Source organism: Cherax quadricarinatus, chromosome 57, assembly GCF_038502225.1.
Source record: "Cherax quadricarinatus isolate ZL_2023a chromosome 57, ASM3850222v1, whole genome shotgun sequence".
Lineage (NCBI taxonomy): Eukaryota > Metazoa > Arthropoda > Malacostraca > Decapoda > Parastacidae > Cherax > Cherax quadricarinatus.
In genome coordinates, this window is record NC_091348.1 from 27,673,666 (window position 1) to 27,681,633 (window position 7,968).

Here is a 7,968-nt window from a genome sequence, read left to right on the forward strand (position 1 = left end):
CGAATTTTATTGAAGCTAGCTGGCCCAGTGGCTAATGCGACAGTCTGGAGTTTTGAGACTCTCTGACCGCAGGTTCAAATCCCACCCGTGGTACGGTTTGTTTGCAATCGTGTCATTACGATTTCGTGAGTCATGTTGAGGGCTTCGAGGGAATTGAGCTAGAGTTCGTCACGGCATGCTAGCGGGTGGACACAGTGGTGCCTATGCTAACCTTCCTATGGTGTAGAAATACACCTAGTTGGACGAATCTTATTGAAGCTAGCTGGCCCAGTGGCTAACGCGACGGTCTGGAGTTTTGAGACTCTCTGACCGTGGGTTCAAATCCCGCCCATGGTATGGTTTGTCAAGAACAGCCATTTTGACGATTGTTGGCTATTAGTCAGTTTGATTCAAAATAGTCTCGAGAGTTAGGCAGTGTTTGTGTTTTGGTAAAGTTTAGCTATATAATGTTTAATATTGCACTCTTGTATCTTAAAATGTTTTCATATTAATGCAAATTCATGCTGTTGGGATATTTTTTCTCCTTTGTATAGACTGAGTGGTATAGTTGGTGTATGTTGTAAATCACAGGAGCAGTAGACAGTGGTACAGTTGGTGTATGTTTTAAATCACAGGAGCAGGTAAACAATGGTGCAGTTGGTGTATGTTGTAACTCACAGGAGCAGGTAGACAGTGGTACAATTGGTGTATGTTGTGAATCACAGGAGTGGGTAGACAGTGGTACAGCTGGTGTATTTTGTAAATCATAGGAGCAGGTATGAACAGAGTGGTGTAAGTGACGGTGGTGCTTAATTAAGAGCAATGTGTGGTGTGAATACTGTATTAAACAGTGAATTTGGAGTGTAGCAGTTAGAAGACTGTGTGGTGTTATGAAAAATATTCAGAGGACGAAGGTAAGAGTGTTAAGGTGGTTTGGATATTTAAGAGAAGATGGAACATGATAGGATGATCAGGAGGGTATTTAATCCATGGTGGAAGGTAGAATGGGTAGGGGTTGTCTCAGAAAGGTGTGAAGGTTTTATATGGTAAGGGCTTGAGCATCCAGATGATGTGTGTGAGAGCATGTTAGATCAGGGCTAGTGAAGACAAGTGCTTAAGGGATTTGACGTGCTGTTGGAGTGTGAACAAGGTAACATTTATAAAGGGATTCAGAAAAACTGGTCAGGCAGACTTAGTCTTGCAAGTGGGAAGCACGGTGCCTGCACTCTGAGTAAGGGGTCATGATGCAGTTCAACAGGTTATTTGAATTATGATGCACACACTTGATGGCTGCGCACTTTTAGCAAGAAAACTATTGAATGAATGGTGGTGAATGTTTATTTTTTAGGTCATTCTGCTTAGTGGGAGATGGCTGATGAAGTAAAAAAAAAAAAAATTATAATTGAATGGTACAAAACTGGTGATCTTTATATACAACAAAAGGAAGGTTTTTATCTGGTGGTTTAGGCAGAGTGACAAGATTCGTTTTTTGCATTATTAATTTTATAGACAAATAATTTTAGGGTTTTGTAAAAATCCTTGAGAATAATTATTGTAGTGGATGGTGGCATGCAGATACATTAGCATAGATACATCTTAACATTAAGATAGAAAAAAGTTTTTTGTAACCACATTTTTTCCTTCGAGCTGTCCACAGGGACCATTCCTTCTCTGTCAAATTTTGTAATGACATTTGTTACAGTAGAAACTAAAAACTTTACAGATGGACACCTCAAAGATTAGTTTTTTAGGAAATCCCTCGAATTGAAAGATTAATCCAAATTGGATGATCTTTGAGAGGCGATACCTAACCATTTTTATCCTTCATGAAGAATGGAAAAAATATTGCAGTTGAGAGGGTCATTTCAGCTGTGTGGATGTGCACTTGTGGAAAGACAGCTAGTGAACTAGTGATGGTAAATGTTGCCTTGTTTTTGGTTACCTTGCCTTCGTGGTGAAATTGTTAAATGTTTTATAATTTCTTGAGAATTATGCAGATACACGTTTCTCAAAACCCAGCTTGAAGATTTTATCTAGACACTTCTTTTTCGGGTCACTCTGCCTCAGTGGGAAACAGCCAGTGTGATGTGTTAGTAAAAAAAAAAATGTGGCTTTAGTCCCAAGAGTGCCGGGATGTATAGAATTTACTGTATAGTGCTAAATTTTTATTATCAACTCTGAATATTACAGTCTGTTTATTAAACTTGTCTATGACAGAGATTTTACATGCAGTACAGTGTTTCCTCAATACCCACACAGATGCCTTCCATGAAAATCTGTCTTATGCAAATATTTGTGTATGTGGCATTTCAAATTATTCATTTCTTTTAGGCTTTTATTTTGTAATTAGAGAAAAGTTCTAGGAAAAAAGAAAAATGTCTACTGCCACAGGTGGCAGAAACTTGTGGCACTGTTGTCTGCCATAATGTTTTGTTATTCTCTCTGTATTTGCACTGTTGTTCAGTCTTTTAGTGAATGGACAACAGTAAGATTAATGTTCTTTGAGCACTTACAGTCCTGTAACAAGACAGTGGGCCACATTTCCCTTCCTTGTATTTTGAAATAATTACACTCGGGCCTGGTGGTGATGGGTCATTCATGGCAGCATCTGAAAGTGTTTCTTCTAAACCTTCACTCGTTGGCAAGGACTCTACTTATTTATTCATCTCAGACTTCATTTATGATTTGGATAAATGCTTGAAATTAGTGACCTTATGTCTTGCTATCTGTTGCCTATTCTGTTTCAGATGAATGTTATTTTTTTGCATCTGTTTCCTCCAGCAGGACTTTGACCCTTTCAGGTTTAGTGCTTAACTTGACTATAATAATGATAACTTGAATGCATGTCAAATTCTTATATAGGATCTAAGGTGTCTTAATGCATCAGTCATATACCAGAACTTCCTCCTACTAAGCATTGTTAATTAATGAAGGCCTTCCCTCTACAAAAAAAAAAAAAAAAAAAAGGAAGAAGTGGCACTTGGACAGAAGGTATTTAACCCATAAACGGTCCAAACGTATATATACGTTTTTTCAACATTTAAAAGTATGTAAAAAAAGTAGATTTTTTGTTTTTCTACATTTGAAAATGTGTAAAAAGCTTTGATCAACTTTTTTTTTTTTTTTTTATATTTGAAAATATGAAAAAAAAAAAATCTTAGATCTACTTTTGTAGCACTACACATGTGAACGTAGATCTGCTTGGACCGTTTACGGGTTAAGGCTTAGTCCATTGTACCACAACCATGTATGATGGTCCAAAATTTTTATCTTTTATGACAACTGGACCATGGCCCTCATGAGAGGTTAACTTCAAATACTTCATTAATTGTCTGGTAATTTGGCCAAAAAAATATTTTAGATGACACTTAAAATATTGGGACATATCTTGATATTTCCATATTCTTATGGTAGCAGCAGGGGGTATTAAGTGTTTGTGTAGCTCATTTTGTCCATTGAGTGAGTACCTGAGAGGTTGTACCTGATTGACTGATGGCCAAGACCACACTGGTGTCCTCACATGGCATCCTGAAGAGCAAACTTTATTTCACAAGTTTTTACAATTATTGTACATTACTCTCCTGTTTACAGTTTTGTCTTTTGATTTTTGAGACATTTTAAGCTTACAGTTCACCAGAAGAATAAATCACATTATAGTACCATGACTACAATTCACAACAAGCAATTTACCCACAACTTGATGTACTGCAATGTAAAGTTATTGACAAAGCTTCTGTGTTACCTAGACTATTAAGTCAAGACTGTTAACCTTCAGGGTTAACTATTCTAGAGGTCATGGAAGCTTAACACTTAAACTGTCCAAACGTAGATCTTAGTTCACTCACATAGTGCTCCAAACGTAGATCTACATTTAATTTTACATGCAATCAAATGTAAGAAAAAATGTAGATCTATGTTCGGAGCACTACACCAGTGAACATAGATCTACATTTGGACAGTTTAACCCGTAAACGGTCCAAACGTATATATACGTTTTTTCAACATTTGAAAGTACGTAAAAAAAAGTAGATTTTTTTTTTTTTTTACATTTGAAAATGTGTAAAAAACTTTGATCTATTTTTTTTTTTTTGTTATACGTACAGTGGACCCCCACTTTACGATCACCTCCCAATGCGACCAATTATGTAAGTGCATTTGTACGTGTATGTTTGGGGTTCTGAAATGGACTAATCTAATCACAATATTCCTTATGGGAACAAATTCGTTCAGTACCGGCGCCTGAACATACTTCTGGAATGAAATAATATCGTAAACCGGGGGTCCACTGTATTTGAAAATATGTAAAAAATAGTAGATCTACTTTTGGAGCACTATGCATGTGAACGTAGATCTGCTTGGACAGTTTAAGGGTTAATGATTTAATGTGGTATGTGTATTATTATTTAGCAAACAGTAATATTTTCTTTGCAAGGTCATTTGTGATTTTAAATGTAGAATTGATGATTATACATGAAATACAATGTCTCTACTACTGTTGCTATTCACTGCAAGATGCTGCCCATGTTGACAGTACAGTACCTGTGTAAATTGATTCATGTGTGATAATAAAATTTATTATTTAAGGTGATCATTATTCATTTTATTATTACCCATTTAGTGTATTTCTAATAGTTTGAGGCATGTGAATTTTGGGATGTAATGTGCTATAGGTGTGTGAGGAAGGTGATATTTGTGAAGGGATCACTGGCGTGCACTGAGCATGTTACATTTTATTTGATGTTCTTCATACGACCATTTGGTATGCCCTCTCGACCAGCGAACTAGCAATTCAGAGTGTAGCAGGTCGGGTTCCAACTGCTGTGCTTATTGGTAATTAAATAGCCATTAACATGAAAGCCCATAAATTCAGCCAAGGCGATATCTTCAACACACCTGACTGAGAAAGCAGACTTCTACTTTCTTTGGTCGTGTTGACTGTTGCTTGAGTGGCTTTCATATGTACTACTTCCAGTCTCTTTTACTCTCATTACATTGTACATAGTGTATATATTGGTGAAGGAATACATGGGTAAAGAAATCTAAATCCTTGTTTGCTTTGCCCTGCTAAGTTGTTTTCTGACTGAGTAACGGCCAGGTGTAACAGGCCATCAGACTACCACCTGTGTTCATAATATGGGGTGCCTGCCCTGAAACCATTGTGTCCTCTGCATTGTATTTGCATTGCAGGCCTGCTTATATTGTTGCTTACTACTGGTTACAGCTGTCTGTGTTTTGAGTGTATTGTTATAGGGTAGTGCTTTGTATTAGTGCAGGCTGGTTATGCCACCTGCTTGTGTTAGGGGTTTGGTGATGACATATACTTTGCAAAACTTACCCAGACTATTTCTACAGTGCTGTTGGCAAATTGCTTGTTCAATTGGTGTTAGAGTATTAACGTACTCTTACTGCTGTACAGCTCTTTGTGAGTGTACATGCAACAAATTAAGATCCAAATTGTATTGTATGACATTCCAACCGGGTGCTTCAGCTACTATCAGAGCTTGTGTTAATTGCCCCTCCCTGCTTTGATTTCTTGCTTCAAGTAATGGTACAGGTCATACTCCTGAATGTCTGCATGACAACTTCCCACCTGTAGAAATGGATGGTGAACCATGTTTATCTCAGGATCAGTCAGCTTCATTGGCTCTTGACCTAGCAAAAATTTCTCTTCAAAAAAAACTAGGGAACAGTGTGCCTTTGCAAAGGAGGAATGTGATAGAAAGAGGGAGAGGAGACAATTTTGGCATACTGGTGGTGATAATATGTGTGTGCAGAAGTTTGTGTCTGGTACCTCGTTTCTCCGATTCATAGCCTGAACAGTTTTTTGACATGACCTTTGTCGGTTTAGCGCTTTCTTTTTTATAATCAACAGTTTTTCGAGTTCTGAAAAATCAGGTTTGAGCTGTGCAGTGGTCAGCTGACCATTGGCCAGCACGGGTTCATACAGTGTTGTATGGTAAAACACAGGAATTCACAGCTGGTTTAAGTGATGAAAACTTCTCTGATTACAGCATTGTGAAAGTGGCTGTGCTACGAGCATGTAGATATATGCTGAATGTCATAGAGAGAGTAAGTAGAGCATGTGTCAGTCCAGCCAGTTTTGTGTTGACTTTGTTGGGCTCTAGACCAAGATCACTGAGTGGTATCGAGCAGCTGGATTTCTAACTAGCAAATTGGTGCAGTTAATCATGGTCAGTAATTGCCTTGAGTGAGTTGGTCAGGTCTGTAAGATCATTTGTTAGCTGCTGCTATGGAGGCAGCTAAGCTGGCTGATACCTCTGAGGTATCAGCTTAGTATGGACAGAGATCATTGGGAAAAAAACCTGTGTTTAGTCAAGGACAGAAGCTGGAGGCGAGATATGACACTCGCCTCAAGACCAACAATGTGCACAAGGCAAGATTCCCAAGCCCGTAACCTGTCACTATTGCCACAAGCCTGGCCATGTCAAGACCACCTGCCATAAATTAAAGACTCCTCAGGGAAGGCTCCTTGATGCTGGTGAGGGGCTCTTGATCTAGGGAATTGGATCTGTGCTCTAGTTCCCTGAATTAAATGTAAATGCCTTCCATTTCCCCCCCCCCCCACATGCACTGTATAATCTCCATGGGTTTAGTGCTCCCCATGATTATAATAATGATAATATAAATTAAAGAGTTCTGTCAGTACCACAACCAGTGAGAAACATTAATATACGAACATCACAACTAATCAGAATGAAGCAGATGCCGGTTTGGCACTTTCCTTTAGTGCCAGTCAAATATCCCTTAATGAGCAGGACTGTCACATTGATGTCATCAGTTTTAGGGATACAGGGGCTTATTGTTCCCTCTTGGGAATACTCCCAATTTCGAATAAGACTTCAATAAAATCCTCAGTCTTGTTAGAAACTTATAGGGGAGCTGTTTTTTCAGTTCCTCTACATATAATTTATTAGGAGCCAGTATTACACTGGTTATTTAACTGTAGGTGTGTCTGGGGCTTTCCCATGAAGGATGCTTTTCTGTTGCTGGGCAATAACATAGCTCCGGGTCTTCCTTTGTGGATGACACCCGGATTACCATGGCAGTGACTTCCATCGAAGTCAATGTGAGACTCCTTGAGTTTACCAGGAGAGAGTTCAGGGGGTCAACGCCCTTGCAGCCCAGTCTGTGACCAGGTCTCATGGTGGATCAGAGCCTGATCAACCAGGCTGTTACTGCTGGCTACACACAATCCAACGTACGAGCCACAGCCCGGCTGGTCAGGTACTGACTTTAGGTGGTTGTCTAGTGCCTGCTTGAAGACAGCCAGGGGCCTATTGGTAATCCCCCTTACGTATGCTGGGAGGCAGTTGAACAGTCTCGGGCCCCTGACACTTATTGTATTGTCTCTTGATGTACTAGTGACACCCCTGCTTTTCATTGGGGGGATGTTGCATCGTCTGCTGAGTCTTTTGCTTTCGTTGTGATTTTCGTGTGCAAATTCGGTACTAGTCCCTCTAGGATTTTCCAGGTGTATATAATCATGTATCTCTCCCGCCTGCATTCCAGGAAGTACAGGTTGTTTTTATCTCCGTTATGCGTGCCGTGAAGGTTCTCTGTACATTTTCTAGGTCAGCAATTTCACCTGCCTTGAAAGGTGCTGTTAGTGTGCAGCATTATTCCAGCCTAGATAGAAAAAGTGACCTGAAGAGTGTCATCAACCAAGTGGACATCAACCGAATCTTCGAATGGGCCACTCAAAGCAATATGAAGTTCAACGAGGAGAAATTTCAACTACTCAGATATGGGAAACTTAAGGAAATTATAAATGTATCAGGGTATATGACAAATTCTAACCATACAACAGAGTGGAAAAGTAATGTGAAGGACCTGGGAGTGATAATGTCAGAGGACCTCGCCTTCAAAGACCACAACAATGTATCGGCCTCACCTGGCAGGAAAATAGTAGGTTGGATAATGAGAACCTTCAAAACTAGGGACGCCAAGCCCATGATGATTCATTTTAAA